At 33.3% G+C, this 9,492-nt stretch overlaps 1 protein-coding gene across 1 annotated transcript in view; it reads left to right on the top strand.

Moving 5' to 3' along the window:
• Positions 1–7,334: 7,334 nt before the first annotated feature.
• LOC111641982 (collagen alpha-1(XVII) chain-like) overlaps positions 7,335–9,492 on the top strand; it is a 13,769-nt gene continuing 11,611 nt past the window's right edge. Inside the window, exon 1 of the mRNA XM_023388240.1 lies at positions 7,335–7,455. The gene's annotated coding sequence lies outside the window, so the exon portion shown is untranslated. The remainder of the gene's footprint in view (positions 7,456–9,492) is intronic.

The raw sequence follows: 9,492 nt of genomic DNA, 5'->3' as shown, positions 1-9,492 counted from the left end.
CTTGGTACAAAAGAGGAGTGGCATAATGTATCTTGAAATACCACTGTTTAATTAAAGGTTTCTAGAAAGCATGGATTCGATAATATAATTTCTTTTATATATTGATTTTAAAATTATTTATTAATAAACATTTTAAAAATACAATTAATTCCTTATTATATTTGTCTTTTACAATATAGTTTAAACCAAATAAAAATAAAGGATGTTTAGACATTTCAATGTAAACTTTTACACAAAGATATAAGAATTTGCTGTTTAAACATTAAATATAGCTTTTTAAATAATGAAAATATAAAATAAACTTATATTAAATACAAATACGTTTAATATTACAGTAAAACTTCATATAAAAATATTTATAGTACACTTAATCACATTCGATTCTGAAATAGCGTTGGGTATTTTCTGATTTTCAATGTTAAATTATTAATTTGGTTTAAATTTTGAAAAATGCAAAAAATTCTTCAGTAGTTATTGCATCTCAAATAAAAATATTATTGCGGATTGATGAGGAAAGGCAATACAACACATGGACCATCTACGAATGTGAAATATTTCTCAGGAGGACTTTCAAATATTTTTTTTGAGAAATACTTTAACTGAGCTAAAGTATTACTTAGTTTCTCAGCTAAACTGAGGCGTTACAATATAAAAGAACCAAAGAAAACTTTACGTAGCCATTCTATTGGTCAGGCACGAACCGCGATCACCTTTCAAGTTACAAAACAAAATTAATAAAAATAGCAAATACTTCTTAATTTATCAAAATTAACGACAGTTTTTAAAGAAATAAAATTACATGTTTTTTCTCATACACACTCCTTTTTTACAAAATTTTTTATGACATACTGTATAATTCAGAAAAACCGGCAACGAGTTGCTTAACTTTAACGGTAACATTTAGTGGCGTGAAAGTTATGATATTTTATTAAGAAAAACCTTTTATATTTTTAACTATTATAAAATGAAAAAAGCTTAATTGTCAGTGTAGAGACGGGTTTTATAAAAAAACTGTAAGGGCTAATAACGAGTAAAATTGTCATTAAGTCTGATCCTACTGCAGATATCTTCACTTTGATCTCTTCATCTTTTTGACCTTTAATCACAAAAAGCACAGAAGTTCTTAAGCTTTTAAGAGTATGAACAAAATCCTACTCCCCACACACTAACATTCGTACATACAAAAAAAACACTCGAATATTTTTTGAATTTTTCGACGTTTCAAAGTCTTCTGAGTCTAAAAGTGGGGATTGGTTACTTTTAACTGATCGCCATATTTTTCCTCTGTTATATATAACTGCAAAGAAAGTAAAAACGTTTATAATAGTAAGTGTGTAAACACTTTCATACACAAAGTTATAATAGTATACACGTAGTTTACACGAAGTATTGCAATTTTATATTTTGTATTAAGAAACTTTTCTAGATATTTGATATTCTGCTTTGCACATATATACTTAACCACATTTGTAATAAGTATATGCAATTCAAATTTACATTATTTTTTCTCAGTGTGGTAACCCCTAAACTGATGATGTCAATCACTCAAGTACAGCGTGTTTAATACAATACGATATTTCGTATGCCAACGAACAGAGTTCGTAAATACCAACGAACAGAGTATTATAAAATTGGATATTGTCTTTAATGCTTAATATTTCATCTAAATGCCTTGAGGTCTTGCTTTCGTTTTCAGCTTGTAATGCCTTTAAAATAAATCGAACCATGATTTTGACTATTGTTAGTGTAGCTGTTACTTTTTTTTTTTAATTTGTGGTTTTAGGTCCATTGCCGCTCAGAGAGCACAAAGAGGCCAAGAAAGAACTGTGTGGTTAAGTAGACCGACTCTTCTTGATGATGAGTTGAGGGTGGTTTCTTTTGTAGGGTGATTCAATACATTCTGCTTATATGCTTTAATAATATTAGTAGTTATGGCTAGAATTTTTTGCCAGGCAGTGTGAGCAATGAGTGGCGAGCAATGCTGCGGAGGAGGCAGGAAAAGTAAGTTATGGACTCATTGCAAAGATGTTATTTTAGAGAGAAGGGAATAGTGTTTGAATTTTATTTATTTAGTGTATGCAAATTTTTAAAAGCTCAAGATAAAGATACACAAATTAAGAAGGAAGGTTTAGATTATACAGTTTTGTGTCAGTATAGTGGTAAAGTGCTGGCTGCGAACCGAAAAGGCCGCGAAGAAAGCGCGCGATATTTTGGCTAAGATGAGAAAGGCTGCACACGCTAGGGGGCGTGGCAAACGCCAAAGCTGCAGTACTGGCATGTGCCAGTGAAGAAAAGAGACACGAAAAGCAAGGAAGTATCCGACAGCCTCATTCAAAACGACTCCAGTGTCAACAAGAAGTGAGGAAACAGGCTCTGATAGAACAAAAGTAGGCAATAAAGCTAACAAAGCGAATGGGGCCCCAAAGACAATAGATATCCGATTTTTTTTTAAATCGTAACGAAGTCTAACAAATGCACCCCGAGATGGGGCCGCAATCGCGATCCGCGGGTATAAGAAAAAAACTTCTTGTAAGGGGAGGCATGGGAGGGAGTGGTTTGTGGGAGTTAAAATCCAGGAATTTTCGATCTGTTTTTCGAGGTCCTGGTTGTGAGAGACGACTTTCTCAAGGGAGTGCCTCAGTTGTTTGAAGAGTTAGCTTGCCTCGTCCAGCTCGTACATAATTTTATCCTTAAGCTGCTTGCTAAAGTTTCTGGAGAGGTCTAGGGCTTCTTTGGCACCTGAGATTCGTTCTGTAAATACTTGGTCTAATGTCTCGATGCTCATTTGTTCCATTATTACTAATACTCCCAATTGCTACCGCGACTTGATGTAATATTTAAATTATTGATTTTTTTAATTTAGAGACTAAACCCTAAGAAATTTATTTCAGATGTAACCCTATTTTATTTTAAAATCTAGACCAGACAGACACTGGAGTCGGAAAAAGAATGAGACTTACCAAGGCAGAAGACTGTTCGCTTTCAACAGTAGACTGGGAAGAGAAAGAGCTGGGTTAGGCAAAAACATTTTTATTGCAGTTTGCCTATTGTCTAAAAGTTCGGGGAACCGGGAAGGGCCGGCCGCCCGAGAATAGAATACTAATGGTTTTAATGCTAATTTAGAATACTTTAAAATATTTCTCATATTTTCTACTTTTATTCTCTATTTTCATTCTACTTTATAATTAATTTACTTTAAAACTCTATCTCGGGAACCAAGAAATAGATGTGTGATATGTACGGAATAGAATAAAGTGGAGAGGGAGTAGAAGGATATGTTTTGATTTTAGATGGAGTGATAAAATGCAACATACAGGGCATAAAAGGTGTAAGATTGATGAATAAGCGCGAGTTTAATTAATTAGTTACAGCAGAATCCGTTTTTATATATATATAAAATCTTTAAATGGATACTTGATTATTTTATAAATTGATATTGACGGAGTTTCGGAAAACGCTCTCGAGGGGGCAACGAGACGGAGATGTGAACGAACGCTTCCGAGACTGGGAAGAAGAGTGGTGAGAGAAGAAACCGCCATAAACACAGCAAGAGCTGAATGTAAGAAATCGAGCGGCAAGAAAGCATGAAAATTTGTTATTTTTAGAATAAACGAGTTGAATTGTGGTAATGAGTTACTGTAGATTTCAAGCAGCGAACGGAAGCTGATGGCATAGAGTATCGACAATATTAAAGGACGGAAGAGAATGAAAGGTACGCATGTGGAAATTTTACAGCTGGCGGAGATAACTAAAGGAGGAAAGAGGCCGAGGCGAGTGCTTGTGTGGAGAAGAAGCCAGCAAGAACAAGTAAACTATGCAGATAAGTGATTGTATGAAGGGGCTAGGATGCCAAAGTGTGATGTGTACATATTATAAAGACTGAAAGTAGATTAAAATTAGTGTAATTGGTGGCGAGAAACAAACGGTAGACTTGGTTGACAGTAAAAAGATGTAAAAAGAGCTACGCAGCAGAAACGTGTTGTATATGTCATGCTAAACAGTGTATTTAATTTTAAATTAAAGTTAATTTATAGGGTCGCGGAGAGCGGACGCCAGAAAAAGATCTACAGCGTAATCAACAGGTAAGTGGAACGCGTTATTGGATAGTGGTGAAAACACGGGACGTTGCTAGGTAATGACCTAGATAAATGTTAAGGAGAGACGTAAAGCGGGGGAATTGCTACGATGTTTCACATATGAAGAAGGATTGCAAGACGGTCCTGGACGAGTGCATACAGTTGCTTAAGATCTATATAGCTAGTGAAATAAAAGATTATTACTAGCTGGAAATTTCGGGGGGATTGAATGGAGGGGAAAGCCGCCGGTCGTATAGCGAGGACCAGATGTGTATGGAGGAAGAAAGATAGTTTTAAAGGAGGAGGGCGACGATAGGAGAATGGGACCCAAGATACAATATAACCATTTACATCTATTGTTATTTATTACTTAAGCTATGGTAAATTAAGCTATAATTGTTAGTAAGTTAAGACTGAATACGCGATAGCGCTCGTAGAAGGGCGGCCAGCACGAGAAGGTTAAGTCGGTCCGTAGCATGCAGCACACTGTTCAAAGCATTTCTTGGTTATTGCGAATACTTCTTCGTCTGCCACGAGCTCGCTTAGCGGAACTGGCCGCGCCATAGCACGCGCGTGAAGGAAGGAAATGAGCTTTCCCCGACAACGATCAAACAGGCTACATTCGTAAATAATATGAAATATTGTGTCGGGAACCAACATGCCACAATTACAGTTTACAGTGTTTATAATTTTGAATCGGTGTAAGTAGTAATTAAGTTTGCCATGTTGGGTGAGAAATGTCGTAGTAATATAATCGTGGTTTTTTAGTTTAATTTTATGCCTATGGCTTATAGTAGGAAAAAATTTGTATGTGATATCATCTTTGTTGTCTAGGGACCAGCGGTCTTCCCACAGCCTGATTGACCGCCGGCGCAGAAGACTTTTCGCGTGGGAGAGGAGAAGAAAATCGAAAGCTATAACGCCGTTAGAGTAGGCGGAAGTGGCCAGAGAGTCGGCCAAATCATTTCTGGGGCAGGAATTGTGTGCCTTGACCCAACAGATCGATGTGTTATAAGAGGCGACACATGTTTTAAATAGACTGTAAGTTTCGAAGTTAAGGACGGTGGATATTTTTGGTTTCTTCAGATAAGCTATGACTGTTTTGGAATCGGAACATATTAGAACATTATTTATCTTATTTTCGATTATATAGTTTAGTCTGTTTCGAACGGCAAGTACCTCTGCTTGTACTATGTTGCAATCAGAATGAAGTTTATAGTTTGCTTTGTAGACTACATTCCTGCCTGATAGGAATGCGAAAGTCGCACCCGTGCCACGAGGACTGTTAGAACCGTCAGTATAAATGCGTCATATTCGGTTATGGCGAAATCGTGATTGTAAGCGGGGTGAGGAAGCCTGGCTGCCGACTCCTGAGTGGCGAAACGGATGGGGTCCTCGCCAAACGTAGAAAAACCGGTAATTTCGATATGATAGTAATCATAGCGCGCTTGCAGCTCGAGGTCCAAAGAGGTTTTGTTGGCAATTACGAGTGCCGAACCTCGCGAGATCGTACGATAACCTTTTATTATTTTGGTACATACTCGTCTTTGGAATTTTACTGTTACTTATACAACTACTGTTAGTCAGTATACTTAATTTCTTGATTTCTGCTGAAACTAATGTGCATTAATAACATAAGTATAGTCATTCACTCATTATGAAGTAAATTACAGTATATCATAAATTTTATATTTTAAGTTGTCACAATGTGAATTCAATTCTATTACAAATCTAATGTGTCATAACACTAGTAATAGTATAATAAGAGAAAATTTCTTCGTCGATATAGAATGTCCAGTGATGTGTAAATTTAACTCGTAATTAACAATTTTTTTTCATTGTATTTATGTATAGAGAAACCTTTAAACTAACAATTGGTGTGATAAAGTGATATTAATTTAGTGTTTTTTACGGTTATATTATTCAAAATATATCGAATTATAATACAGTACTATTTGTTACTCGTACAACATCGTCAATAAGCTGTAATCAAGGAATGGTACAATGTAAATTGAATTGTGAGAACAATGTACTGTACTACTATCTGTGTGTATCTTTGTCGTAATATTATTGTTTACAGAGCTAACAACTGGTTATTACTTGTATTTTAATTTCATTCTATTTCTGTTTATCGAAATGTACATTTATATAAATTATAAAACTCCTAATTATAAAACTTCACAAAAACCGTAAGAGACAATGGATGGACAATTATCTATAGATATTCGAATAAATATTACACGAGAAATGCCTAAGCTTATACAAGAAAAAATCAAATATGTTTAATGCCAAAAATGTGTTTTTGATAAACTTGTCTTCCTGAAATAATTAGTACATATGAAAATTCTGAAAACACTTTTTAAATGCAGGCAGTTGTAGATTGTTTTATTTATTTTTTATACACAATAAGTTATAATAAAATGCACAATAATGTTATATTTTGTCTTGTATTATATAAGAACGATAATTTTATAAGATAAATTTAAGTGGATATCTATTGTAAAGTGTTCTTACATCCGTATGCTGAAATTTGCCATTTGTAAACGTACCTAGCCTATATTTAAAATTCTATCACATCCATTAATTAACTTGATGGACTTCTGGAAATGCTAGCCTAGTTTCTGCAGATAGTGAAAAGGGTGTATATTTCGGCATATATGTAAGCATGCATCTCGTGTAACGTTTAACGATTTATTACATTATGGAGTAACAGATAGCGACGAAATTTTTCCATTACTCTGTATTTCGTATTTTAATATGACCTCTAGTCCAGACTAGAAGATTTATATAGTTAATCTAGGCCTCTTGTCACTGATCTTTACACATCTGTACTCCACTTTTATCTAACTATTTTCTCGAGTTCGAATAAAGAGAGGCAGACAACAAACAGTTAGATGACTATCGGAATTTAATAAATTTACATCTTTTTCAAATTATAGCCCAATAATTTTTTTATAAACACGATATTATCGAGAACGTGCTTTCCACATAGTTTATACAATTTGTTGTACAAATAAAAACAATTTATTATCGCATAAAAACAATTATTTTCGCATTTTTTGACCGATTTTATTTTAATTTAAACAATTCGTATGACGTATTTCAGAGGTTAGAGTGTTCTCTGTAATATCAAACACGATAGCAGAATTCTCGAAAACGAATGCTAATAGAAATAAGCAAAGTCTTATCAACTCGTTTAGTGTTGATGCATTTGTATCAATTACCAATGTATATGCGCAGTTCTAAATAATTTTTATCCTTGAATGTACTGTTTTGCAACACGAACTTCGACACGTAATTAATATGAAGCCTCCCGCGACTATTGATAAAGTATAATTACTCTGCATTTATTTTCTCGACCCGGAATTTACCATTGAAGGTAAGCATTATTAATTAATTAGTAAAGGTTTAAATGTTGTTATTGTACGTTTAAAACTACGATTCCAAACCTAAAGTTATGTTATTTCAATTAAAAACTTTTTATCCAGATTGATGTCCAGTACGTCTTTATTGGTAAAGGAAAAGTATAATGTACACGGACAAGTCACTATTAATTTGAGGTGGAGAGCACATATTTAAATGAAATAAATTAAAATTATGAGTAAAAATTGCAGCCCGGTATTGTGATGATGCCACAATAAATAACTGCTCGTTTTATATTGTTTTTAAACTAATTTTGCGTTATTTTAGCTTGAAAAATTAGCAATTTTATAAAGTAATTTATTAAGTTTATCTGAATTAAAAAAATTTAAAATCAATCATCTTTTTTATTTATTTGGTTTCAATTTTATAAATATTAAATGACTTTCCGGTATAGCTTTCCTGTATAATTGGGGGTTATTTCTTCTCTCTAAAAAGGTGTCTGTAAGTTTGTTGAATTGATATAATGTTTCAATTATAACCTAAATAATTTTCAAACATCGGTTTGTTTATAATACATGATATTTATTTCGTCCTTGTTCTTAATTATTTATAATATATCTCTGTTGACTTTGTACCTTCTTGTGAATTAGGACTTGTTACACTGAGTGAAGAAAAACTGTGTCTATTTCTGTAACAAGTCTTAGGTCACAAGAAGGTACTGTACAAAGTAAACGAAAGTATAATATATTTAAATAATATTTGTTTGGTGACCTACAAAACGTTTCGTCATCGTACATCCACTTCGAGGAAAGGTCAGTTTAGATATAAATTCTGCTGTCTTATCTTCGTATTTCTTAAATCTCAATCTCGACAAATACAGGACTTATCACACAGGATACGTATCACGTGTTGAAAAGAGCGTAGAAAAATTAATCACTTGTAATTGTCGTTCGATGTTATTTTAGGTTCGTGTTTGCTGTTGTTCATTTTGATCTCTTAAATTATTTAAAAGCGTGTGGTACTGTACGATATAACCACTTTTAGATAATAATATTTACATAAAGCAAATTAAACTCCCGAACAATGTATTTTTATCGTTGATTATTCTGAAGTAACGAAAATAAGAGTATCTATAATACTTCTGTCCTGTCCCGGGCTTAGCGAATAAAAATATATACTTGTCATATTATAAGTGACAATCGAACTCTTTAATTTTTAATAGTTTCAAAGAAATGTTACGTTATCGAGGAGTAAGAAATAACATTCTTGATATTTCAAAATCTGTTTGCATACTTTTCTGTCTTTTAACGCTTAATAGAGAGGTTACGTCCGCACTCTTATCTTCTCTATTATCTTCAGTGTTTTGTTCTTTTCTGGTATCCCTTACTTGTAAAAAACATCTGGAAGTATCCAAAAAACATTTTTATCCTGTGCTCCAATTACTATGTAATTCAAATTAGTTCTGGAAGCGTCAGTTTATTTGTTATACAACATGAAAAATCTAAGTAACATTTAATTGTTAGGGAATTTGATTGTTAAGGGATGCCAAAGAATGTTTAAGTTACAAGCCCAAACATTTTTTGGAATAATTTATCTTACGTTTTATATTCAAAAGTGCTTTCTGCCGTAGCTGTTTATTTGTATACTTCCGCTCGTTCGTAATCAGACCGAACTACACAAATAAGAATGTATTTCGTTTATTGATTCGATAACCGTGAAATTTGCATAAAAATGCGAAAAACCAACGAAGGACTACTCGGTGAACTTTAGTTCGTAAAAAATACTAAAACATTACTCAATACAGTAGAACCTCGATTATCCGGACTAATTGGGGATGAAGGTAGTCCGGATAAGGAAAAATCCGGATAATGGAAACAAATACTTTGTCTTTTAATGATAATACAACACGTTTTATTTTCGATGACATATCGGTAATATTAAAAGTAAATACTGTATTTAAATCGTGATCAAATTTTCAAAAAACAAACGTTCGTATTGAATTTGGACTACTACTGACCAGCGCTAACAGACTACCTATTGTTTAAAAGGCCCT

The sequence above is a fragment of the Centruroides sculpturatus genome, unplaced genomic scaffold, assembly GCF_000671375.1.
Source record: "Centruroides sculpturatus isolate CEXI.00-Female unplaced genomic scaffold, Cexi_2.0 scaffold113, whole genome shotgun sequence".
In the NCBI taxonomy this organism is placed as follows: Eukaryota; Metazoa; Arthropoda; class Arachnida; order Scorpiones; family Buthidae; genus Centruroides; species Centruroides sculpturatus.
This window is presented reverse-complemented; position numbering and strand designations above follow the sequence as displayed.